General features: G+C 42.0%; 1 protein-coding gene across 1 annotated transcript in view; it reads left to right on the forward strand.

The window, feature by feature from the left end:
* Positions 1-27,884, forward strand: part of ITGA9 (integrin subunit alpha 9) — a 350,292-nt gene that overhangs the window by 136,465 nt on the left and 185,943 nt on the right. The gene's annotated exons all lie outside the window — the stretch shown is intronic.

Below are 27,884 nucleotides of genomic sequence, written 5' to 3' on the forward strand. Positions count from 1 at the left end.
GGGAAAGGAAAAGTCCTTTGTAAATCCAGATTAGAACTTGTCTGATAAATGTTGAGCTGGGTATGTGGGTTGATTAGCATTTGGAGCACAGATTCCCCATCATGCAGTGCTCCCCTGCTTCGCTGATCCCAGAATTCACTGCACTGTCTGCTTCAGGCTTTCTGTTCTCCATCTCTCATGTAAATGAATGGTCATCTGGTTCCATCTCAGATGTAAATGAGACCTAGGGCAGTTGTTTCACTCTTGTCACCCTTATCTGGAGGGTTTTAGGTGCGTCTCTCACTGCTTCTTAATCAGTTTCTGCTTGGGTAGAGGGGAGGGGGGGGTATTCTTTGTGAGTCAGACAGTCTGTGTCCTGTGTCAGGGTTCCCGAAAAACATGGAGCTGAGAGATAACAGGGGTGCCTCCAGATCACAGTTAAAAACATTTTTTCCAGTTTAGCAAACCCAGTTTTCCACAAATAATTCCACCTACCCAGGGCTGAGTGCGGAGCTTCACTTGTGACAGTAGGAGCCATATCATTCATGGTGTAATTCTAGTGAGATGACCAGTCCCAGAACTTGCTATACAGCATCCAGGGACTTGTACCAGATTCTGGTATAATGCTTCATAAAGCTATAGAATCAGTGGAGTTCAACCTGGAATTAATTCAGTCTTCTGGCCTTAGCTGCATTAATAATATAATAATACTCAGGTGGTGTTGGGTAATGTCCAGTCATTAGGACCTGGTGGGGTGCCATTGTTGAAGTAGAGATGCTATCAGCTGTGCTGGGGAAAGAAATTGATTCTCTGAGGGTGTCAGTTCTGTGTACTGCAAATTTTTCACCTGAGTGCTAGGCTGTCAGTGTGGAGAGTTGGCAGTGTTTCTGGTCTGCAGTAGAGTTGTCTGTTTCTAGTCTGCAGTGAAAGTACGTGACTATTATTTTAGCTGTCAAGAGAGTTCTGTGATATGGGTATATCCACACAGCATAATGAGATCCCAGATAGCTGCTGAGAAGCAGCCTATAGTAGCCAAGGTGGAGCACGGTGCTGAAGTACCTGTATTTCTTTCAGTACTGGTGCTAGCTTATTCAGGGCTAGCGTGGGTGTTTACATGGCACTACCTTGCATTGTTGGTAGAGATTTTAATATTAAGCTAATGGATAGCTAAAGTTAGTGTCCTAAATCCATCTATGTACCTCAACATAAATGACCTGGTCTTGGGAGATGGGAGAACTGAGGGCAGGAGGAGCATTCTCACTTCTGAAAATCATGCCATGTATTTGGATACCCAACCATGGATTTAAGTTTAGCATCTACTTTTAATCTTGGCCTTTGTTTTATTTTTTTCCAGATTAAAGTAATTTGACTAGATCAGGCCCAGAATAATGGAGTTGAATATTGGTGTTGGTTTTAATTTTATAAAATCTAGTATGAATAGTTTAGATTCCAAGAAATTAAAAAAGTACCAATGAAAATGGTTTAAGTTTTCTTGTAGTTTGAAAATTCTCCTGCTTTACTTTGCTTTAAATTTAAACCCAAATGCTAGTATTGCAGGGGGTATGTATAAGAGTCAGCAGGTGAAAATAGCTATAAACAAAAAATGAAGTATACCCGAGTCCCTGCTCCAGATCCTGGCCCCGAAGGCTGCAGGTGTTGTTGCACCTCTTCCCGTGCCTACTGGGGGTCCTGAGGCAGGCCCACAGGTGGCTGCAAGGGGCCAGCTGGGCCTGGGGCTGGGGCCTGGATGCCAGGGAGGACAAAAACCACTACCAGGGCTAGCACCATATCAAGGACACGCCAGTCATCCTCAGTGGCATACTGCTCTTTCTGGGCCTCCACCTACCTCTGTCAAAAGGCAAGGTACACCTTGCAGTCCTCAGGGTCTGCCTGGTCCATGGCCTACCATATCTGGTAGAAATTGTGGCAGCAGGTCTGACTCTTCTTGAGCCAGGCTTCAGAGATGGTGACCAGCTGCTTGAGGAGAGCCCTGGTCCTGGTTTCATAGATTTCATAGACATTAGGGCTGGAAGGGACCTCCCCAAAGGGCAGGAAGTCAGCTGGGGTCATAGGATCCCAGCGTGATAAGCATCCAATTTACTCTTAAAGATGTTCAATGTAGGTGCTTGAACCACCTCCAATGGCAGGCTGTTCCAGACCTTGGAGGCTTGGACAGTAAAGAAATTCTTCCTTATGTCCAGCCTGAAACGGTCTTGCAGTAGTTTATGACCATTCGACCTCGTCATCCCTTGGGGCGCTCTGGTGAACAACTGTTCCCCCAGGTACTGGTGGTCACCCCTGATAAACTTATAGGTGGCCATCACTGAGGTGAGACTAATGGGCCTATAGTTTCCTGGGTCCTCCTTCCTCCCTTTTTATGAAGATGGGAACCACATTGGCCCTTTTCCAGTCCTCTGGCACCACACCACAGCACCACAAGTGCTCATAAGCCATGCCAGGGATCCCGCAATGACCTCAGCTAATTCCCTCAGCACTCTGGGGTGAAGATCATCTGGACCAGTTGATTTAAATACATCCAGTCCCTCCAGAAGTTCCCTGCCTAGATCCTCACTGACCCTGGGCCTGGGTGTGCCTCCTCTGAGGCCTATGGGGGTCCCAGTGTGAGGGGTGGCCTGGTCCCTGCTCAGGAAAATGGAGGCAAAGAAATCGTTAAATAGGTTAGCTTTGTTGTCTGGGGTGACGACCAGATTTCCTAGCATGTCTTGCAGGGGCCCCACGTTACCTGGAACCTTCTTTTTGCCCCCTATGTATTTAAAAAAGGACTTCTTGTTGTCCTTGATCCGGGTCACTAGTTCCAGTTATATCTCTGTCCTCGCCTTCCTGACTGCCCCCCTGCAGCCCCGAGCAACTGCAGTGTAGGGCTTACTGCATGGGCAGGCACTCCCAGTGGTCAGATGCTGTCCCTGGCTGTGGAGAGGAGGTTTGGGTGGCTAAAATGTCCTGGGGTGGTAAAGTGTGTCCTTCTGGTCTGTGGCCCCTGGCTTGGACTCCTGCAGCCTGCCCTTGCTGCAAAACACATGGGGGCCTTGCCAGGATCTGTGTGGGCCAGGATGCTGTCTAGCTCCTACAAGAACGGCGTGGATCTGTGGGCAGCCCAGTCCACCTGTTGTGGTCCCAGACATGAACCCACTGCACCCTTAGAGCCTTGGCCTTGACCTGACACTGCTGGCCAGACCTCTAGTGTTCATGCTCCTGCATCTATCAGGCCATGTCTTTTTAGACATGGGTGTTGGCTGTTGTTGCCTGGCGAAACTGCCACTGGACCTCAACTTTTCCCCAAATGGCAGTGAGGTCTGCTGTTTCCTCATGGCTCATGTTGGGCTCCAATCCCTGTGTGTCAGCAGGTGCAGGGGTTAATATGGTGGTGGCTGGCACGGATCTTGGCAGGTCAGCTCCAGCAGCAGGTGGTGGTGTCAGGTGGCAGGTGCTAGCAGTGGTGGGACCTGGTGCCTGGGGAGCAGGCCTAGACTGGCAATGGCTTTGGCAGGCTTAGGCCTGGGCTCTGGGTGACAGCATTAGGTAGCAGGTGCCAGCAGCGATGGGGCCTGGGTCCTTGGAAGGTCAGGCCTGCACGTATTAAGTGGCCAGTGCCAGCAGCAGTGCCACTTAGTTCCCAGGGGGTAGGGCAGGGTAGCAGGGGCCTCAGTGGGTCAGTCCTGGGCTCTGGGTGGCAGTGCTGGGCAGTGGAGGAGCTGTGTGGGCCACAAGGTTCCTGAAGCTGCCAAGCCATGTGGCTCAGGAGCAGGTAAGAGTTTAGCTGCCTGCTGGCTCAGCTGACTGGGCTCAATTTGTGTCCATGTCACCATCTACACATGCATTTAATCTCAGTATTTTACTGTAGTGTTGGGTAACACTTGTGTCTGATGGGACTAACCTATGGCGGAGTAAATTATTCTACTCTGGCTTAATAGAAGCGCGCCTGTAGACTGTGGCATTTTTTTCTGTGGAGCACATTAATTTACTCCACAGTAAACTGTACATGTAGCCGTGTGCCCACTGTGTAGGATGTGTGTGCAGTGATAGTCACTGTTTGGACAAAAATATTCAACTGCTTTCAGGAGGTAGAAATTAATGGGGTTACAATTAGTATGTTTAAGCTAGATAGATGGGTAGATATTTCTAATGTTTCTGTATCTACATAAAGAAAGTTCTGTCTGCCAGAAGCTGGCGTGGATAAAAACTGGATTTATTAGATATGGCCAGTTTAATGTAATTAAATTAAGAAATGTCCTCTCCCTCCCCAACTGAGCCATTTTTAATATTCAATCTACAAAATGTGGAAGGAGGAATTTTGCAATATCGCAAATTCTAGGATGTAAGCTTCAGATATAGTATCTGCACCATGATCTTCCATATGATGTCCTGATAGTCCAGAAACTATTTTTCAGGACTTTTAAAATGCCTTGCTTGTCTCATTTCACAAGTCAAAACATTTAAGTACGTAGTAAAATTTGTTCTGTGTTCATCAAGAACTGACAGTTCAGTGGAAGGATCATTTTGCATGATAATGGTGTCTAGAGTAAAAAGAATTGTTGAAAGATAGAGGAGACGTTGTCAAAGCAGGGTGTATTTTGCTCAAAGTGAAGATTAAGGAACATTTACTCTGTGTTTTATGATAAATATGCTTATATATACAAAATGAGTGGAAAAAACCCTCCAATCTAAGAAACAGGCATGTTGCTGTTGAATTGTCTCATTTGCCACCAGTATAATTTTCAAAGAAAGTCCTTTCTATTTTGTGTGATTATTTTGTGATCAAAAACTATAACTAGAAAAGTGTCATCTTTTATGAAAATATGGTTCCTTTAGCTTCTGTGTACCTTTTAATCAAAGCATTAGATAAACAAGCAGCAGTCTTAATTTGGCAAGGTGCTTTGAGTAGACTTGATATCTTTTATTAGACCAACTGAGTAGTTGGAAAAAAGTTCTTGGCAAGCTTTCAGGTGCAGTCACCCTTCTTTTAAGGGATAGGGACTCTCTGCTAGTCTGAGACTCCAAGGAAAGAGAGAAGCTAAGTGTGGCAGCATGTCAGCCAGAATGTAAATAGGTAGAAATTAAAAAGACAAAAGGTGAATCAGGTAAGGGAGGCAGAAGATAGCAGGGGGGGAAAATGGCTTGAGGGAGACATAGCAGTAACAAAATACAAGGTAAAAAAGAGGCTGTCTGTGAAAAAAAGAAAATAGTAGGAGATCGGGAAAACAGGAGTTAGAGAAGCTAGAAGTGTGACAAGATGTCAGTGAAAATAGGTAGGAATAAACATTTTATTTTCACTGACATCCTGTCACACTTCTAGCTTCTCATTCCCGTTTTCTTGATCTCCTACTATTTTCTTTTTTTCATAGACCGTCTCTTTTTTACATTATATTATATCACTGCTGTCTCCCTCAGGCTCTCCCCCCCCCATCTTTCCTCTGCCTTACCTGCTTCACCTTTTCTCTTTCTAATTTCTAGCTATTTAAATTTTTACTGACATCCTGCCATACTTTTAGCTTCTCTTTTCCCTTGGAGTCACAGACCAGCAGAGACTCCCTAAGCCTGAAGAAGGGTGACTGTGCCCGAAAGCTTGCTAAAAACTTTTTTCCAACTACTCAGCTGGTCTAATAAAAGATATCATACCTACTCAAAGAGCCTTGCCTGCCTGTGTCCTTAGACCAACATGGCTACATCCAAAAACCTAGTGTTAATCTGTAATTCACTATGCCCCACTGCACCAAAAAGGGGAAAAGGGATTAGTCATTGATTTGTGTACATCAGGTGGGAGGGCTGCTAGTCAGTCTCCTTAATAGACATGTTATGGAGAAGTGGATTAGTACAGAAACCGTGTTACTAGGCAGGGCCAGGCACAGGCATGGGTTAACTAGGTGGCTGTCTGAGGCCCGGACTGAAAGGTGGCTTGAAAATGGTAATTTAAAAATTATTATTATCATTATCTCTGGTGAAGGGGGCCCTTTACTAAAAGTCTGCCTGGGGCTGGCAGGAGTCCAGGTATGGTGCTGCTAGTAGGCACCTGAACATTGCCCTTAGCTGTAAGGTTTTATATCAGAGATGATAAAGGCAACACTGCAGACACAAGAAAAGCTGGAGCTTATTGGAAGGAAGAAGTTATAGATGGAGAGCCATAAGGTCTTTGGAAAAGAAATTAAACAAGCAACAAGGGAGATTTGTAAGATATCAAATATTCCGCTAATTTAGACCTTTCCACTGACATCTAATCTTTTATGTGTGTATCTAAACCACGTCCAAACTTAGAACATTTAAGATATGGACATGTTGTGACAATTTAGGTTTTCATAGTTTCATAGTTGTTAGGGACTTCTTTAATAAATTCTATTTATCTATATATGGGAGATGAATTTATCTAGCAAAACAGTATTAAACCCAAATGCAGACTCTAATATGAACAAATCTGGATGTAATAGCAAACAGCTATGCTGGCTGGCCAAGGGAGATGACAAGAAGAAATATAAACTGCAACAAGCAATCAGGTTAAGAAACATGATAGTTGTAAGTTGGCATAACTCTTTTAATAATAAGTTTAAAAAAATCTGTGCAAGGAACAGAATATAATCATATAAATATCTACCATATGTACATTCTTGTATGCATGTGTTCAATCTGCCCCATGCTGCATACTCCCTCCATCTTCCTTAAGGCCATATGGCACTTCATGCGTTTTTGAATAGGCACTCTAGGAGGTGTTCGGGCATACCTACGCTGACTCCGTGCTGCTTTTGAGATGGCCCACCCAGTCCCCTTCAGTACACCCAGAATGAAGCAGTGAATATATTCCAGAGATATTCCTGAGTGCAGCTCTTGAGACCCCTGTCTTTGGTGGTGAAGGCTATTCCAGGAGTATCCTCTGGGTTTAGAGCCCACACGTAGGCAGAACTTGTTATGCAGGGGCAATCTCAAGCATAGCACAGAGCCAACGTAGATATACCTTGACTTGCTCACTGGATGGGTGGAGCCAATTGTTCTGTTTTTCCATAAGAATCACTTTATTTTCACCTTGAATCTTTTTCGTTTTTGAAAATTATGTTCTTTTGCTTTTTTGCTTTCCTTTTTCCCCCAGCGTAAATAGGGGAGGAAACTCCTTAAAATCCAAAAGTTCCAAAAATGTTTTCATTTTGAAAGCACTGATTTATAAACTTGTGTCCAAACGGAAATGAATAATGAAAAATGAACAATGCAGAAGCTTATTTTTCACAAAAAGAGATATTTACTTAGCCAAATTTTGTTCAGCTGTAATGTCAACAAAAGCCTTCTGGGACCTTGAATGTGGTGATTTTCTTCCTTTGATTAGGAGAGAGAGAGATAAACAGACTACATAGTGCAGTCTATCTAAAATCACAAAGCCATGGCAGATTTCAACAACCACATAAGTTTAAGTTAAGGAATTCTCCTTTGACTTGGGAATTGGCAACATTAGATGCAAATAGGAAAATCACAGGGACTGAGAACAATCAGATAGATGTCAATAATAAAGGAACATACTTAAGAAAATTAGAAACATCAACTTGTACCTCAAGGAAATAGTTTTTAAAAAAGGAAATAAAAAAGTTCTGAAAGCAGAGCAAAGGCTTTAAAGAGCTGGGTTATATTAAGTGGTTTCTGAAAGGTTAACCAGAAAACAGATATCTAGGCAAAACTGAGTTATTGCAACAATATTTTAAGTTTAAATGGCCCAAAATAGCACTGTGTATTCTCTTTAAAAAATGTGGACAAAATGATGACTCATAATATGCCTGCTTTTTTAAGAAGCTAGGTCATGCTACAGGCTGACACATGATTTTAGCCAGATTTATTTGTTGGCTAAAATTGGAGTTTATCTTAAATATAGCAAAAATAAAAATGAACTGACTTATTTGGAATTGTTTCTCTGTTGCTTTCTATTAACCCACAGTGGTTTTAAAAAATCCTCAAGCTAGCTGAAGGGGTAATATGTGACAAGCAGCTAAGGTAACACACTTACAAAAGATGAGCAAATGGCAATGATACTTAATGTTTTGTTATTGTTTTGGTGATTTATAATCAATGTATAAACCTATATAAACATGTATCTGTATTGTCCAAATTAAACATGGTCTCTGATCCTGTAACACTTTGGCCCTCCAACCTGTTGTCAATAGCAGTGCTCTTAGTGGTAAGGTTCTCCCTTGATAGTGCTGGATTGGAACCATAACTAGACAAAGAGTGAGATCAGGCCTTGGATTAAACGTCTGCCTCTGCTTGAGCAGGTCATAACCTGAGGGCAACCTCTCTCGCTGTTTTTCTGCCTTTTTATTTGCAGTTCTGGCTGGGGCTTGGAAATAAAGATTTGTGCAAAAAATGAAAAGCAAGTTTTTTGTGGCTATCCCAGATGTAGAATTAATCCCAATCCCAGATGCTTTCCATGCTTTTACATAGGTCATCTTTTATTGGTTGAACTGACAGTTTTTAGCAAAGCCCTGGCAATAAACAATTCAGTGCAAATTCTGCAGTTGAATTGTTTCCCTGACCCGTGATATCCTTGCCACAATCTCCTTGCTTCTGAAAGCTCTTCCTTAATCATCCTATTTACCTGGGAGTCCAGCCCTCTAAGGAGCTGACCTGTTTCCTGTACCATGACTCCTTCATTAAGCTCTATTAAACTTTGTAGGAATCACCTGACCCTTTCCCTGGGTCTGATACTCCACTCTACCAGGCCTAAACATTTCTTATTAAAGAGGTTCTCCCTCAAAACAGAGTTAATCAGAGGGACAGACTACCTTGTTACAATTTTATTTATCAATTTGTTTTTAAAAGTTACCAGACCTTTTTCTGAACTTCCAAAACCGAACCAACCCTAAACCAACTCCCCACCAAAGATTATGCTCTTGTTAAGTTTACATTCTAGTCCAAGGGTGGGCAAAATAAGGCCCGTAGGCTGAATCAGACCTGCCAACAGATTTGATTAAGCCTGCATGTGAACTGCTGCTGGGTGGGCAAGTGGGACTGTTTCTGCCCAGCAGCATCAGTTGTAGACCCATCTCCGTGGGCAGGCAGCAGCAGCAGCAGCAGCTGTGGATGCTGCAGGCAGGTTCAGGAACCCAGACACAATCTGCCAATGGCATCCGCAGCTGACCTGCTGGCCTCCCAGTGTGGTGAAAGATGCCGCCTGGAGCTCTGACCCAGAACCTGCCAGTGGCATCAGCCAGGACTCAGGGAGGAGCGACTGCCACACCAGGCAGGCGGCAGTGTCTTTCCCTCTCCCTTTCCTTCTCTTTCTCCCTTTGCCTCTCTTTCTCCCTGTGACTTCTTCCCTCCCTTCTTCCTCCTCCATCTAGAATCTGGCCAGAGCTGTAGTATGCCAGGAGCCCTGACGCTCAGCTGTGGACCCAGGTAGGAGCTGCCGCCATGCCGAGCGGGTATCAACGTCAGCTGTGACAATGCCAGCAGGTTCTGATGCTGCTGTCCACTTGGCGTGGCAGCAGCTCCTGCCTGGGTCCACAGCTGAGCACTGGCGGTTCTTGTGAACTACAGCATCAGTCAGCTTTTGGACACCGTGAGAGAGATGGAGGTGGATGTGGCCCTCAACAGGTCCGCAGAACTCATTAAATGGCCCTCCAGCCAAAATAATTGCCCACCCCATTCTTATCTGAAGCTTTAGCTAGTTATTTTCTTACATTCAGTCAATTCTCCATCATTAAGCCCTTCTTTCCCAATTAGTTCAAAATAAGCAGCTCAACAGTCTTCACTGGGGTCCTGTGTTGGTAGGTCATTCATGCTTCTGTGTCCCTCCGAACCACACTTATTGTCTTAGTGGTTTGATTTGCCAGAACGCGGAGGAGCCAGGATCCCAACATTAGTAGATTAATGTAGCTTTCATAACTTCTCCTGATCCCACCCTAGACTTCCTACATTAGACAGAGGAAAAGAATTCCTGTTTCCAAAAACAATTCTAGTACCTTTGTTTCTTTGATTTTCATTTGGCTTGTGTAAATTATTGCCTGGTAGCAGCTGCTAAAACTAAAGTTGCAAAAGAATTTCTATTATAGCACCCTGCTTTTCACACAATCATAACTTTTCAGAACATTGACCTTTAGAGATGAAATTTTCCATGTGTGCAGTCTCCATGGGAAGTATGAACAAATCCCTTCAACTGCATTTGTGTTCTGTCAGGTTGCAAAAATATGCACTCTGCCCATTCTTTTCTCTCTCTTTTTCTGTTTTATTTCCACTTAGATAATCCACAGCTGGTTGAATATGTGCACAGGAAAAACTAGGAAACAGACTTTTTTTAAAAGTACACCAGTAACCAAGCAGAAGCCATGCCCTAGGGACAGTTTTTAATGGGACAGTTACAATCTGCCACTTGTAAGAAAGGCAGAATATTTCCTTTATATTACAAGTTAAAGAGCATAAATGAGAATGAAAAATCTGCAGCCACAATATTTTAAAGGCTTTCCAAAATATTTATTGTATTTGGCAATATTTCTATAGTACCATTCAGTTGGTCCTTCATGTTTTACCCATTTGTGATAACAATGAAGGGAAGCATAATTTGTAAATGAAAATTTACAGTTTATATATGCAGAATTCTTGAATAACTGTGAAAGCCTTAAATTTTGTGCCAGTAGTTCTCTCCTGTCCCTTATTTTTAAGGAATATGTTTGGATTTGGATGTTTGCCACAGTGGTAAAGAAACAAATCCATGAATTGCCCAGATTTAGCGTATGAATGTATGAAATCAGTAGATGATGGAAGTCAGTCTTTCTCAGGACAATGTCATTAAAAAGATGTATGGTAAAAGAAGGAAGAAGTCTTTGAAGGACAGTTTTAACTGTGTGGCATAAGGTAACAGTAGATGCAGGTATGTACAGATGTTTTGTAAAATTAGGTATGTGTACATTGAAACCCTAAACCGGTTGTCAGTCAATCAAATTTCAAGCTTCCCTTTAGGCTGCAGATTTTCAGCCCTATAGTTCATGCTGCTGTTAAACTGAAGGACCTAGTGGAAGATTTTGGTTGTTCCAAGGTAGCTGAAAAGTGCTGACAAAGTGGGGATAAAAGGCCTGTCGTGTCGGACATACAAGGAATGTGCTCCATGGAAATCCCAGACCTCACTCGAGTAAGGGCCTAAAGCTGTTATTATCCTAATTTGTGTGAGGCTGAAAGCCAAATGCCCAACACTTCTTCAGTGGGTCTCATCAGGAAATAGAGAAAGCATAATAGAGTAATGCGCATGGATTTTTATCAGCCTTCTGGCAGCTTTTTAAGAGATTTGTTTAAAAAAATATTCCTACTGCTAGAGTGATTGAGTATGGCTAGGACTTAATCTAATTGATTTTTGAAGAGACTCAGTTCTTTAAACTCCTCAATAAGTTGAAGGGACCAGCTTTGAAACTAATAAAACAGGAATAAAAATCACTCTTCCCATAGAAATGTAAGTTTGGATGTGCTTGTGACTATCTGGGAATACACACAAAAGGTTTAGACCCAGACTTTGTAATCTACATCTGTCCTTTTTCATACTTTCTTGACAATTTTATGGCAGACAGCGTGTACTTAATTGTTTGCAGCATGAAGATTTGATGTGAAGATGTTGGAATCCTCAAATATATGAGGCTGTTAACTGATGAGGATACCCTTTCAGATTGTTTACAGCTTGGAAAACCTACTTGGTTGCTTTTTTCCCTCCCCAGATGTCTTGGCCTGAATTAAATCACTAAGCTATTACTGGTGTAGGATGGGGGGTGGGTATATGGGAGCCAGACTTTCTTTGTGACCAGGACCAATTGGAAAAGCAGAGAAATGTAAAGCAGTTAGTGTGAATTAAGATGGGTGTCATTGTGTAAAGTAGGATCCCATTTGTGTATCTGCTTTTTGGAAGACTATTTGGAGTGCTGGTGGATAGAATGGCCACCTCTGTTAGTCATGTGTATACCTGAAGTCCCAGGTATGGTACAACAAGTAAGCATGCATATGAGTATCACCTTGTGAAATAAATCCCTGAAGGTATCCAAAAAAGTATATGAAAATAATCTGTGAATTGAAATAAAGGATTAATTACTACAGCAACCAGCAAACTTTTCAAGACCGGGGCTAGAACATCCTGGCTGTGGTCCAACACAGGGCGGGTGGTTTCCACTGCATGTCAGCAGTGGAGGCTTTTCCAGTGCCTACACTGCTGCTGCTTCTTTTTCTGCTTCTAGGCTGCAGCTGAGAGGTTGGAAGGGGGGTCAGGATTGGCAGCAGCTTGATCCATCGTCACCCCACGGGCTGGAAGCTGCAGCCGTGCCACAGCTAGGGAAGGCTTGAGGACAGAGGGTGGGCAGGGAAGAAGAAGCAATAAGGGTGTAGCTGGAAGTTGCCTGACCCCACCACAGCTCCTTGCTCTTTAATTCCAGTGTCAGTGTGGGCATGGGCAAAGCCCCTGAGCTCTGCAGACTGGATCCTGCATGCCAGTCATATGTTGCTGACCCGAGTTGATTGGACCTGGGGTAGCATACCTAGTGCTGATAGAATAGAATAGAAAAGATTATAGCACATCAAAGTAAACTCCTTAGGAAAACTTGATTTGTAGCAGCACTTCAGAACCAGTTAGTGGTAGAACTCTGACCTGAGGAGGTTTGTGTTTCTTTTTAGAATTCTGCATAAGGTATTTTCTCTTTTCATCGTGTATTTGTTTTACAAACACATGCATGTCCCTAGATACACGCATTACTTTGTCCCTTGGAAAATTACCTTACTTGTTGCCACTCAGAAATCATAAGGGATGCATTTCTTTGGCACATGGACAGTCAGATATTTGTACTACATAAATGGAAATAAATGGTTTTAGAAAATAGAGGTGTACTTGCACACACTTTGGTCAAGTGTATGCATGTCCCATCTAGCTGGGGACATGATTCCAGAGCATTTTATTCTCTCCTATGCATGAAAAGTAAAATGTGAATATCCTTTGACACTGAAGATTTGTAGAGATTAAGGACAGTTTGTAACAGCATTAGGAATATTTAAGAATAACATTTAAAGCTAAAAAGTGTACTTTTTTATTGCACTCGATGCACAGTGTACATGTGAGTGTTTTAAATATAAACGATGCCTGACAGCTCTGTTTTAAATGACTGTAAAGGTGCTCTTTAGACTGACCAAAGGCCAAGTGCTTTCATTACACAAGAAGTGCCATGGAAGATTTATCAAGTAAAATGTCATTTATCTGCTTCCTCTACAACTGTGTCTCTGTGGTTTCTTTTCTGCTCAAGGCCTTTTAACATTCACTTCCTTCCTGAAATCCAACTGCACAATGATGCTCATGAGAAATTAGCTGGCCTAAGGAAGAGAGCTGAAACAATGTGTTAGCAGTTTTGTGTTAGGCTAAGTGCAGACAATCAAAAGGACGGAGGCTGAATCAATTCAATATTTGCAGGTTAATCTAAGCTGCACAGACTGAACTGATAAGCAAGTGAACAGACATTAACTTTTGCAGCCCATGCCTGCAGTGGTCTAGCCCAGGAGCTAGTGGGGTGGGGGAGAACAGCACATCTCCCTGCTTTGTTGGAGCAGACAGCATGAGCCAGGGCTAGTGTGCCCACCCTGCAAGGAGGGAGTTGCAGGGGAGGTGCAAAGCATCCTAGGATGCTGGGGGACTGTAAGTTAACTTGAATCTGGAAGGGATCTGGGACAGAAGTTCAATAAACCCATTTAATCTAAATCAGTTAAGTCTCTGATACTACATTCATGCAGGTTTATCTTAAAATGATTTTGGCCACTTTGAAAATGGTGTATATGCGCTGAACTTTTGTTGTGTTACAAATTTGAACTGGTTTCCAATCACCTAGGGTTCAGACAGAACTGCAGCTCTCTGCTGTATCTTGGAATGTTTTCTGCAAGCTGTTATGAGTTACACTGTTACCCTTGACCAAACAGAAGTTCACTGTTGGTTCTAGTGGGGAGGAGAACCTAGCTGCGAGCTGGGATCCTGCAGCCAGGTTGTCATAGCAATGGCCACAGCTTTCTGCTAGTGCCTGCTGTTTTCAGAATGGGGGGAGGGGGGAGGCAGTGGAGGAAGCCTTGGGGCTCCCCAGCTGGTGCTGAAGGGTCAGGTGGGTGAACTGGAGTCCTCCGCGACCTTGGGGGCTGAAACCCTCTGGGGAGGCTGAAAACCCTCCAGACTGAACTCCCTCTGCTCCCTTTCCCCCCTCCCATTCTGAAAACAGTGACAGGCTGGGAATTCCCAGGCACAAGTTACAAAAGATGCTACATCTTGAAACATCTCTATCTGATATCTAATGCAATGAGGGGTCAGATTTTTACTCAGTCAGCCATTTTTAAGCTGTCTGCAGCAGTGCACTTGTTTTTAGTCACATCTATAGGCTGCTTTCTGTGGCCAGATCAGGTGAAAAGTGTCACTTCTACCCCTAGTCTTAGTGGCTGGGCAAGGCAGTTCAAAGGGTTTGTTGGGGGCTTGATACCAAATGCAGGGGCAGGTATCAATTGGAATGCAGCTGTATATTTGTGTTCATGCAAAAAGAGAAAGTATCTAGAAGCACTACAGAAGCACACTTGGAGGATAGATCCTGTTCCCAGTCTTAAAGGCTTCTAAAGGAGAAAAGCCCAGTGAGGGATTTAGATACCTGCTCATCAGCCCACTTGAAGGCAGCAAGGAAGCCTCAGAGACAGAGATACAGTGTGAACCTGAGAGAAGCTGGAAAAAAGATTTTTTCATCAGAGTGCTGTCTGGGAAAGAGTCCGTGAGCAATGAAACTTTTTTATTGCTCTGTGCTTTCTACTGGCTTCTGGGAAGCCGGGCTTTTTGGAAAATCTTTATAAACAAACAGGATTGCATTTCTAGATAAGACCTTTGACACAGGTAGGTACTACCAGAAGCAAATAAACAATTCTTTCCAGGGAAGGAAATACTTGCTTTGTAGTAAGAAGCTGGTTAAATTAGTTTCCCTTTGTTGAGACTTCAGTATTTAATTTAATGTTTTTAAAGCTGTGAACTCTTCTGTACAAATTGCTTTTCCTCCAGTCAGCATCACCCTTGGAAACACATTTTAGGCAATGGCAGCTGAATAGAAAATCACATTTTCTGGATGTGAAAGTTTTTATAGGGCCCTTCACTCTCAGTGTTTTTTAATCACATATATACTGTGGTATCTCTTATGATAGCTGCAAACAGAAGCAAAATACTTCATGTTACATTTATCATCCTATTAATTAGAAAGGAAAAATTACAGCATGTTGAAAAAATAGGCATCCGCAATACATGTAGGCACAAGATATTGATATCATGTACAGTCAGTTGCATATGTTAGTATGTACTGTTCATGTGAAATGCCACATTTTGCATGTACAGTTATGTGCTCTCCTTTTTGTACACTCTGGGCACGTTTACACGTGCCCCTATGGTGCCATTGTTACTGCACCCTCATTTAGTACTTGCTTTAGTATCTCCAAGTGGGGTGCAGTAACAGCCATTACTGCTCTATGCTGGCAGCGCGCAGTTACTTTTAGCCACTACTTCACTGTAAGTACGCGCTATAGTGAGGGAGTATGTTGCTACAGCGACATAGCTGTGTTGTTGCAGTTTTTTCCACTGATGCTACATTGCCATAGTGTCTTGTGTAGATATGCCCACTCTGAAGGTGCACCCTGGACAGAGATTTTCAGAGAAGCTCAATTTTGCTACCTCAGGTTCATGCAATTCCTTAAGATTCCTTGAGAATTCTAATGCTGGGTAGCTAGTTTTGAAAATTTCCCAAAAGCGAACATTCAGACATTTCAGTAAATGTGTATCCCGTAACATTGAAAACATTAGAAAACCTAATAAAATAAAACTAGTTGCTGGGAATGAGCATGATGAAATATGTATAAGGCACCGCCTAAAGTTCCTACAAACCTTCTGTTTTACCACAAGTAGATGATGGTGTCAAAGGAATGGGAAAACCTATATCAGTTTACAGGATGGGTTGTTTAGTAGTGTGCAATTATAGCAAGGCCTGGGTATGATTGGTACGTTGGTATGTGAGAATTTTTGGCTTTTGAGCCCAACTTTTACTTAGTAAATGGCAATGGTCCAGTCAGATTAATGCATGACACAGTAGGCTTCATTTCTTTCTTTGCTTTTTTTGCATCAGGACTAGTATCCAACTTTCTGGATTATCTGGCTTGGGTGATTAAAATATGGCCCAGGGAGCTGTGTCTTCTGGCTCATGCGGGCTTCCCATGGGTCCCAAAATTTGGTGGTTGTGGAGCAGTGGCAGAGTTAATTGCTGGAGCTCCCAGAATTTATACTGCTGCTGTTTTGTGCCACCCAATTTCCAGGCCTGTGGGAAGTCCTGCAGGCTGGGTGACTTGGCTGTGCATACCAGCGCACAAACCTGCCCTGTGCACTGGATGAGTGGGCACCACTAATTTAGCTCTCTCAGCAGGTTGTTGTTTGAAAGTACTATTCTATTGTATATGCCCAGAAAAGGGGATGAAGGTTCAGCTTTGTATCTCAGTCTGAGGAGCTGTAGTGTTGGTCTAAAGCAGGGGTCAGCAGCCTATAGCCCATAGGCCAAATCCAGCCTACGGAGAGGTCAGATCTGACCTGTGGAGGTCCAATCCAACATTGTGGATCAGATTCACAGAGGTGCACCATGCTGCCCCTCCACTCCTCCACAGCATCTGAGTTTAGCTTTGCTCCAGGGGGACTGGAAATCTGTCTGCCAGCTGCTCCAAGCAAATTCTGGCTTGCAGCAACAGCTGGGTTGTAAGCTGTGGCCTGTAGCAGCTAAAAGCTCCTGACCCCTTGTATGGAGCTACACTACTAGCTTCCTCTGAATTGCAGATCTTCATTTTAAACCCTGGCTACATTAGCCAGAAAAATATATCTCATGAGAAACCTTTGTAACCTTACCTTTGGAAGTAGATATCGTTACTGTGGTGTGTACAGTATATAATATGGAGAATACCACATGTGCCTCAATTAATTGCTTTACAAGGGTTTAGCAACCAATATTCATATGTATGTGTATATATACACATGTCTAAATACATATGAAGGTATATGTGTGTGTATGTATTGTCTTCCTCTGTTACTTGAAGTTTTAATACAGTATGTAGTTTAGATAGAACAAGCAGAAAACTGACTTGCAGTAAAAATGGTTAATTTAAGATTTTGGGACAATTCATAGTTTGTTTTTATGTAGCTGTTTTTTTTTAAATGCCCTTCCTGAAAAAAAGATGCAGTTGTTAATTTGGTCCATTCTAAAGGTAAGCCTGGAGATTATGTGTTCTGCAGACTGGTAGCCAAAGAAATGGAAAAGTCAATTAAGGCTATTTCTACACAATGGAAAGGGTTTTCCTTACCAAGGCTTTGGAAAAACTCACTGGAGGTCAACATCTTCCACTGTAATCCGATCTTTATTTTTTCCTTTTATTTCCTTTTCAAATGTCATTTGCTGGGAGAAGCATCTCCTTTATTGAGGGGTAGCGGTAAAAGCTGGTTTCCTTGTAGAAAAGACAATTCCACCCACTTAAAAAAATGTTCTATATTTTTAACTTAATAGGCAGGGTTAAATAAGATGCTCTTTTTCATCCTGTAACTTATGATGTCTAATTTCATCGTTCATTGCATGGCTGAGGCCTTTTCAGAAGGAGTCAGCTCGCCGGTAGGTGGTGTAAATCACTTCTCCAGTCTAGGTTTAAACACCAACCAGTGTTGAATGTGATTTTTAAAAGGCAATTTTCCATTGCAGTAAAAGGCATAATTTTTAGTGAACCTTACCACAACCTTAAGTCCAAGACATAAATATGGCTTTATATAGTTACTGGTATTGTGAGTCTTTTACAGTGTGTTATATGAGACCAGGACATCTTTTAGTTGTGGTTATTTCATGATCTGAGATTAGGAGAGAATGCTTGAAATGTAAGTTATAAACCACATGTAAAATCAACCTTGAGTAGGAGGGGGCTGAAAGATTGTTCTTACATGTACAGTTTCCTTTACAGACAAAAGTTTTGGTCCAGTGTATTCCCAATGGAGGCTTTCCTTAGCTTTCAGTACAGTTTCCCCCTGAATTTGGTCAGAGGTTCCTGAAATGGCAGCTGTTAGTTGGTCTGGCGTCTTCAAATCTCTTCAACTGAAGTATCATTATTCCTGGTATAGCCTTCTTTTTCTTTCGGAGTCCCCTGTGATGCAGTGGTAGACTCCTTGTTGGCCACATAAAAGACCTGGGTTTTGTTCCCCAATGCTTATACAACTACAGCTATGGAGGCACTAAATGTCTCAACTCAGTCTGGTCTTTGAATTTTGTCTCACTGGCTTAAAGGGGGGATGAAAGGTCTGAGCAGTCTCCAGTCCTCCAAATTCCTGCCTAGGCATATATGTCGAAAGTCTGGATGACCTCTCACGCATGCACCATGATCTGGAAGGATTGACAGTTGCCAAAATCAACCCTATTTCTATGGCTGAAATGTTATGTGGGAAACATTTGGGTACAAAAGAAATCCTAGCAATGGTAGTGGCATATTACTAGATGAGGACGGTAAAATTGTCAATAATGATGCTGTAACCTGGGAACACTCAAGGGTGTGCCTGTCTTCAATTGGAAGGGATAGATGAGGCAGGCGACAGTGCTGAGAGAAGGAAACCAGTGATTTTGAGTGCAGGTCCCTCTTTCCTCTATAGAGTCAACCCCATGTCAATGCTCTTAACTATTTACAGTTTATTGAATTATAATATACTTAATCATAAAACTAAATATCATATACATATATTTACACACTGAACATTAACCAATAACCAAGGTCAAACCCTAAATAACACTGTGCGAAAATCACTCCCAACCACAACCCCCAAAGAAAACAATATATCCACAATAAACCCACAGCTTCCCCACCCTACAGTGGGGAACCTGTACTCAGTTAAAGGGTCATGCAAAGTACAAGTGTAGAAATGTGTTTTTACCTTGACAGAGGAACAGTTCCCTCTTTCTTTAATGCAGAAAGATGGGCATCAAATGGAGCCCTACCTAATTAGAGGACTTAGCATTCCAAGAAACCAACAGGGTGCTTTAAAAAAATTACTCTGTCCTGTGATAACACTATTTACCCATCACAATAAAACAATTTCGGCAGCATCAACACAATACAGCATCAGCACAATACAACATTTCAATTACAAAATATAAGGTGCAAACATAAACAACCTTAATAACATCTATTCCTTAATACAGTCCCTGACCCATGGCAAGAAAGAATCCTCCTTCCAAAGGGGTCCTCCTTCCCAAAGGGGCCAGGAGGGGTGTCCAGAAAGCACCAGGGACCCCTGCCCTTAGGGCCTTGACTAGGCAGGGGGGCTGTTCACCCAGCCCCTTCTCTGGGTTTGCCTGCCCGAAATGTCTTTCCCCTGTGGGATCCAAGTGCCCAATGACTCACGCTTCCTTAGGTGACAGTGGTCAGGGTGTAGCTCGATGAGGTTTTCTCTGCTGGAGCGTCTCTCCAAACTTCTCCCATGCCTCTGGGCTCCTCCCCACCCTGTGCCTTGCTTTGGGCACCGAGGGCTCAGCTCCTCTCAGCTGCTGCACCACTGCTGTTGGCTTCTGGGTGCTGGGCCTCATGCTGTAGCACTACTATTTCCTCGTGCCCTGGCTTAGCACTGAGGGCTCTTCTAACATGGGCTAGGCCCTTCAGGCTCTGGCTGTCCATCCTTACACTGGGTGGCTAACCCAAGCAGCCTCTGTTGCTCTCTGGCTCTGCTCCCTCGTGTGCAGCTTGCTCATCTCCCTGCCCAGTCACCTGCCGGGGTTACTCACAATGATGCCTGACCTGCCCTGCCTCAGCTCCCAAGGCTTGGGCCTGTGCACCATGGGACCTGGCTGCTTGCCAGGAGATGGGGTCTGAGCCGCCTCACTGCGGCCCCCAAGGCCCTTGCCCCATGCGCTGTCCCATGCACTGTGTGGCCCGCTGGCCCTCTGGGGTTGCCAGCTCAAGCCGCCATTTGCGGCTCCCAGAGCCCAAGCTCCTTGTGCCAAAATGCGCACTGTGATGTCCAGCTACATGTTGGGGTTGCAGGCTCAGGCCACCACTTGCACCCCCCAAAGCCTGGGCTCTGTGCACCGAATCATGTACCATAGTGGGCCTGAGTGGTCTCACACTGCTCCCAGGGCCAGGTCTCCATACACCATCCCTGTGTGCTGTCAACAGCCCGAGTGGTTTTGCACTACTCCCAAGGCTGCTCCTCCAACAGTGGCTTCAGGAGCCTTGGGCCTATTGCCCGCTTGGGGAGAGCTCCCCAGCTTTTCTTGGCTTCACTCTTCTTGAGTCCCTCGCTGCTTCTCCCCAGCATGCTGAGCACCTCACCCCACCCCACTCGGAGCAGGGGCAGGGCAAGCCCCTCCCAGCTGTTACGTGAGTGGTAGAAATGTTCCACCAATCCAGAGTGTCCTTCTCCAAGCCAGGCTTGCTGGGCAAAAACAGTGAGACCTCCACAATGAGAAAAGGCAGAAATATTTAATAAATATGTCTATTAGAAAAGAAGGAAGATGCATTCTTATTATGATATGATTCTGAAGCAAAGACTGAAGGGTAGATTTGCATCTTATAGACTAACTAAATTAGAGATATATAGCAGGAAAGTTCTTTGGGTAGATGTAATATCTTTTATTAGACCAAAGATATCACATCTACCCAAAGAACCTTGCTTGTCTATGTCCTTAGACCAACATAGCCAGAACCAAAAACCTGCAGATATGTAACATGAATTTTCATGAGCTGGACCTGGCTTCAGATTATATAAAAGGACATACACAGAACAGGGTTATAATAGAAAGTGATTTGACTACAAAAGGCAGAAAGCGGGATGGGGAGAGGAAGAAGGAGGGCAGTGCTAGGAGAGGCAAAAAAACAATAAACCCATAGGAACAAAGGGGTCACAAAAACTAATCCAGGTAATGAGATAAGAAACCGTAGTTCCTTTTTAACTCAATCTAGTTAGTACAGAACATGAAATCATCCACCATCTCATTCAAATTGGTGTTTTAAGGTTTGCTGCCTAAGAACAGCTACCCTGAGGTCAACATCCTAAAAGTTGGCTGAGGAGATCTCTGGCTTAGTGATGTTACTTTTTAGTACATCTTAGAATATAAAAGAGATTCCATAAACCTGCAAGAATGGCAATAGGTGCCAATATCCATAAAAGAGGAAGTAGGACAACCTGGGTAAATATAAGCTAGTTAGCCTGACATCAGTCCCAGGCCAAATAATGAGAGCGCCAATATGTGATGCAATTGGTGAAGTATTAAAGGATAGGAATACATACTTTAATACTTCAGTCAACAGGATTTACTGGAAGATCTATTTTGTCTAATCAACTTGATTCATTTTTGATGAGTTCCTAAGATTTTATAACTTAGATTTTTTTAAGATGTTTGTTTAGTATCATCAGACCAAATACTAGCAGCAGACGATAAAACTTTTAAAATTGATTAATAACAGACAGAACTCAAAAAGAAGTTGCCAATCAGGAATCATCACTGAAGAGGATTCCTTTGGAGTTCTGCAAGGATCAATATAAGGCCCAAAATTATTCAACTTTTTCATCTTCTACTTGGACAAATATTTGAAAGGAGAGCAGATAATCTTTGCATCATACACAAATGTTTTGTGGGATGGTAAATGTTGAGGACAAGACTTATGCAAATTGATCTGCATTGCTTGGAATGATGGTACCTTCCAAAAAAACATGCTAACACAGTCCAATGCAAGATATACATCTAGAAGAAAGGCATGTACACTATACCTACAGAGAGCAGAAGTGTCTCCACGAAGGCAGTGACCTTAGAAAGGATTTGGGAGTCACTGTGCAACTCAGTGGGCATGTCTATATGTTCATTAATGCACCATAGGTATTGCGCTTTTAGCTTAATACTTCATTAATGAAGTAATAGCTGAACATGTGGTAACTACATTTACTGTGCAGTAGCACCAGCACATGGTTTTCTTGTGACAGTTACTTTGCAGTAGCCTAATAACCAGGAATCCTGGTTCTCTTTGATTTAAAAAAATTCCCAAGTTTTGGATTAAAAAAAGTAACCCAAATCCCCATTTTCCCGTGATTAAAATGAAACACCACTAATATATAGATATATAATAGTAGATATTAGTAGTGTGTACACACACACACACCACACACTACTAATATCTACTATTATATATCTATATCTATATATTAGTAGTGTTTCATTTTAATCATGGAAAAATGTTGATTTTGGGTTACTTTTTTTAATCCAAAAATTGGGGATTTTTTATTTATCAGAGAAAACCAGGATCCCTGCTAATAACACTACACCATAGCTTAATAGCACAGTTTTTGACTGGTATGCTATTGTGCAGTGTTATTAGACTACTGTGCAGTAAGAGTCTCATGTAAACTTGCTCAGTATGAGTTCCCCATATGATTCTTGGCAAAAACGTTTGTTGTAATTATTGGATATATAAACAAGGGAATAACAAATTAGGTAGGTAATTTGATTTCTGTGCAACATTGGCAAGGCTGATTCTGGAATAATTTGTAAACTGCTGGCACTCCTCTTAAACATAGGAATTGAAAAACTAGGGGGGGATGTAGAAGAGGCTCACAAAATTAGCCAAGGGCTCCAGAAAATGCCTTATAGTGACAAACTTAAAGATTCCTGTGTGTTTAGTTTATTAAAAAGAAGGTTAAAAGGACACAGTGTATGAATGGAACAAATAAGAAAAAGTATTAGACAGTAAAGAGCTCTATAGTGGAGCATAATGAGAACCAGTGCCTGGAAAGTGAAACCAGATAAATTCCAATTAGAAATTATACTCAAATTTTAAGTATAGTTGATTAACCATATGAACATACTACCAAATTAAGATTGTGTCAAGCATTCAGTATTGAGTTTAGTATGGGGTCACCCTAGTGAAACTGAAAAATTTGTGATATGTGGCTCTTCAGATCATATCATTTATCAGACCTCTCTTGCTTTAACCTCTACAAGAGGTCCATTGTTCCCTTATTTCTCTTAATATTCTCTATCTTTTGATTTTCAATGGACTAAAAAGAGCCAAATCCTAAAACAGCAACGCTAATTTTTGCCAGCTGAGAACAGGCCTATAGTTATATGCTTGTGTATGGAAAAATAGTTATTAATTTTATTTTAAACATGTAGGACAAAATTCTGATTTCTATTAATGAGATGGCATGTGACAGGAATCAGCCAGTCTATGATGTTATTTATTCTAAAGTGTTGGTTATAATTTTAAAATGAACATGGATTTTAAAAAGGTTGACCCAGCTGCACTGGTTTATGTGTAATAGTGTTTGCGAAGGTCTTAGTTTGACAGGCAATATTACAGAGAAATGTTAGACTCAGTCATTGGGAAAACTTACCTTAAGTTTTACTTTGCATTTTACTTGCATTTGTGTTACATCACTGGTTCATTAAGACTCTTTTACTTGTTTTGTATCTACAGGCTGTCCATCAAAGATTTCTGAAAAAAAAATTTGCCCCGCACCTCTGGCTTTCTCTAAACATTTTGTTGCTGTGGTTTGTTGGCGAATTTCAGGCTTCAGCTATGAGCTCTGTATAGGCTTGCACTACTCTCTTACAAATATTTTGAAAACTGCAACTATCCATCAGTGTTAAAGAGCCCACTTACTAAAATTGCTAAAATGGGGTGGAATTACATTAACCACTACCTGTTAAATGTCTCTGTTTTTTTCAGTTAGATAAATGGCTGCACATAGTTAGGCTGCACTGGCTAGTGGCCTAGTACTGTGCCCATTGATTTTTCTAAAGTACTTTCAGCTTTTGATCTAAATAATCATAGAAAGGAAGGGTCTTATGGCATGGGATATTTAGTATGTGTTCTGTCTGTACGGTATTCGAGTTAGAACGTGTTCTCAGAAAGTTGCCTGGTAATGTTTACTATGATCTCTAACATGCACAGCTCACTGATTGTGGGTCCTCACTCTGGCATTGCCCCAGTCCTAAACTGCCTCCAGTGTAGTAACCCATGGGGCTGGGACCAACAGTCAGCTGATTGTTGGTCCCAGCTCTGGGATCCTCCGGGGCTGTGGACACCTGGCTTCCGACTTGATTCTAGTGGAACCTGGTAAGTGAAAGATCTGGGATCCTTTCTCCTGACACATATGGCTTCCTTCATCTCACCTGGGGGCTTGGTACAGAAGGGGGTTCCTTGGCTTATGTCACAGCTGGGTGAGGATTGCAGATTGCTCATATTATCTCTGTGGAATAGCTGAACACATGTTAACTTAACATGATCTGGAGATATAACTCTTGCAAAAACATCATAACTTTGCTATGATATGACTGCTCTTAGCTCTTGTTTTACTGCTTGAACAGACTGTTGCTAATACTTTAAGTGCATTTAATACAAGCAAAATGTAATGTATGACATGGCCCAAACCATAATGTTCTCCTGACCCACTGATTTCTTGTCTTGGCCTTCTTCAGTGCTATTTGGGTCCTTTAAACTCTCACATTTCCACCCCAGTAATTCCTTCTCTGCTTCTGCTGTCTGCTTTGTCTCAGCCTTTTGATTCTTCTGGTGGGGGGGGGGGACACTTTTGTTTCCAAGTCACTGATTTTCTTCACCTCCATAATTCAATTGCCCTCTCCATACTCCCTAGACTCTCTGATTCCCTCCCTGAGACTTTCCTCCCTCCTTCCATGAATTCAGATCTTCCTAACTTCTGAATTCCAAATTTCTGATGCATTGCAGCACTTTCCAAGTACTCTGTGGCCTGTTTACTTGCTCCTTGTACTCTCTGGTTTTTCCCTCGGTTGTCCTTACTGTTCTCTGATCTCCTGTTACTTTAGGGCTGTGTCCTGGCCAATTTGGAAATGAACAAGCCCTGGAAAAATATGTTCCAGAGTGTATGCAATAAGAACATTTTTAAAAGATTTCACCCCTTAAAGCAAATAACCCCAGCAATGACCTATTTTTAGAGCTACAGCAGTTACTGTATTTATTACTGATGGTTCTGCTCTCTGTGATACAAACAGTATTCGTCTTTAAATCCAGAGCTGCAAACAGAGCAGCCAGGAATTCAAGTTATATAAGCAAGGCAGTAAAATGCCTCCTAGTCCCAAACTGGAATACAGTCAGCTACTCTAATGCTTCTTATAGTCTTAAAACAAAAGAAGCACCCTTTTAAAACCATACAGCAAGGTAAATAAAAGTATCTGTATTGTTCAAGAGTTACTTAAAAGTAATGAGTCTGAGTGAAGTCTGCTTCATTCAGGATTTTAGTTGTAACTGATTAGTGTTGTGTAACATGAACCTGTGCATAACATAACCAGTTCCAACTGACTCATGGTATAGCATATTGAAGGTACAGTTCCCCACAGTAGCATTTGTATTATTTTCATAGTTTACTCTTTGAAGGAGAGAACTCCCCTAGATAAGTTTTAGTAAAGCACTTAACACACTACTATGAATGTACCAGTAAAAACTAATAATTGTACAAAGTGAGTCATGATTTTTGGCTGACATTAACTGTGACATTGAAGAAGAATAAATAGCACAGTTTTGGAATAACAGATGGGTTATGCTGATTAAAGAGCAATAGAAAGTGTGGCAGATCTCTCTAAACTACTAGTTCTCAACCTTTTTAGACTCGAGGTACCCTTAGGAAAATGTCAGTTCTTAGTTTTCACTTGTTTTTTGACTATGCTAAAAACAATGCGGCAATTCTTCTGTTTCAAAGAGCTCTGAAAGACCACAACAGGTCAGAATGCTTTTAACGTTATGGGTTCCTATTTGAAATCTCTGGGTTAACAGTGTTAACACTGCATGGCACTTTGTGGCACCCCTGAAAGGCTGTCATGGCACCTGAGGGTGCCAGAGCACCCCAGTGGAAAATCGCCACCTTAAGCGGCAGTATTTTGTACTTACTTTGCTGCAAATTCTTACCCAGGTTAATCTGAAACTGTGCTTGCTAAGTGTGTGTGGAGGGCAGCAGAACCCTGAAATCCTCCTTAGCTTTGGAGGAAGTGTTACAATGGAACATTTCTGTCGTCATATATACAATTAAGTTCACATTTCTAGAATTAAGCACTTAATAAAAATACTTATATACAATTAAGCTCATGCTCCTAGAATGAACAGCTAAATAAAAATACTGAAAGTTAAATAGCTTGTAATCTCATTTAATTATCTGCTTTGGGATAATGAAAATATTTCTCCATTTCCTGATAGATAAAATATCTATTTGTCTAAATGCCCTGCCCGGTTACTCCTGCTCTGTGGCTATATGTTCCAAATGTTGCAAAAACGCCAAGTAACCACCATTAGAATGGTGCTGGCTATGCACACCTCGAGGGGGAGCTTGAGAGCAGTGTTGGGCATGGCTTTAGCATATGCCAAACAATGGCTACATGACATTTTTCAGCATTTGGCGCACATGAAGTGGCAGTGAGTGGGTCAAGCCATATTTTTACACGGGTGCTATCTACGAGAATTGGAGGCTATATAGATCTTCCCTGTGGCCAGTGGGGTTAGTTTCATGATTCTGTTTGATGTGCTAAGCACAAGGCAGGTCAAGGGAAGCAGAACATATGTAAATCTTCTGTTAGAAGGATAGGTGTAAGTCTGGACTCAGTTAAGCTGATCCAAGTATTTATTTCTTATTTTATAGCAGTATGCTGCCATAGCAAAGCAGAGGACACCAGCCTTGGGAAAACCCAAGGACTTTAAGGTTTGATTTTTCAGCAGAAAGTTAATGTTTCCTTGACTGAAAAAATGGGCTTCCAGTATGGCTTAATCAGTTTATTCAGACACTTCCATTCCCTTTGGTCAAACCAGCCTGCAACCCTGCCTGAACTATTTTTTTTCCCATTCACTACTTTGTGTCTCCTTTTCTGCACAGCATGGCCCTGGAACAGCCTATGGCTTTAACATTCTCTCCTAAATTTTCTGAAAACTCACTAGCTCTGTGAAACATTCCAGCTAGCAGATTACATTAACATCAAATGCTTTTCTGTTGGAACATTTCTGGGTAAATAGTTGTTCTTGCCATTAGGAAGTTGTTACATGTTCATGAGTGGGATAGGATGCCTTCATGAAAAGCTGCTTCTAATGAGATAGGAATCTTTGTTTTACTGGGTTATCTACAAGTGCTCAAAAACTACAAAAAAATCTCAGATTTAGTTGTCCAAATGTACCTAGTAAAAGTTTAATGTTTTATTATAATAGTAATAGAATGATCATTTTAAAGTTTCATTTTACTTAACAGAAATACAACTCCAGCCTCAGGATAAACCTTTCAGTGTCTAGCCTTACACGGCAGCATGGCTATTGTTAGCACTTATTTGTAGAGATTTTGTCTTGTTTATTTTTGAAGTCAGTGGAACTTCGAAGGAAAGTTTTATTTTCCTTCTGTTCCCATGAGAAACGCTCATTCTTCCTGTTCTCTTTAACAGATTGAAACAACTGCCCTTTGTCATCTCATACAATATCTTCCTACCCCAAATACCTCAAAAACCCAATCTGACTTTTCCGGTTACATGGCAGTGGATCAGGAGAACGTTAAAAGCAATGTCTTTTTAGGGGTGACTTATGAACTAGAAGTGAAATATTAACTCCGCTTAAAGTCAATGGCAACATTTTCGTTGACTTTGATGTGGCAAATGCTTCGTTCTTAAGAATTACCAAGACTTAAATGGATTGAAATAACAATGAAGATTCTGAATTGTATTTTGATTCCTTTTCAAGAATGCTCTACTTTGAGTTAGATTCTGGGTTGCATTTCAGCTTATGGTAGTGTTAAGAGGCTGCAGTGAGGGAAAGTATTGATATGTCAGTTATCATAGGACACAGAGAAGCCAGAGGCAGAAGGCAGGCAATGAGTAGTAGGAAGAGGAGTGCTAACAAGGTTGTTA

Source organism: Crocodylus porosus, unplaced genomic scaffold (assembly GCF_001723895.1).
Source record: "Crocodylus porosus isolate Cpor-Errol unplaced genomic scaffold, CroPor_comp1, whole genome shotgun sequence".
NCBI classification, from domain to species: Eukaryota; Metazoa; Chordata; order Crocodylia; family Crocodylidae; genus Crocodylus; species Crocodylus porosus.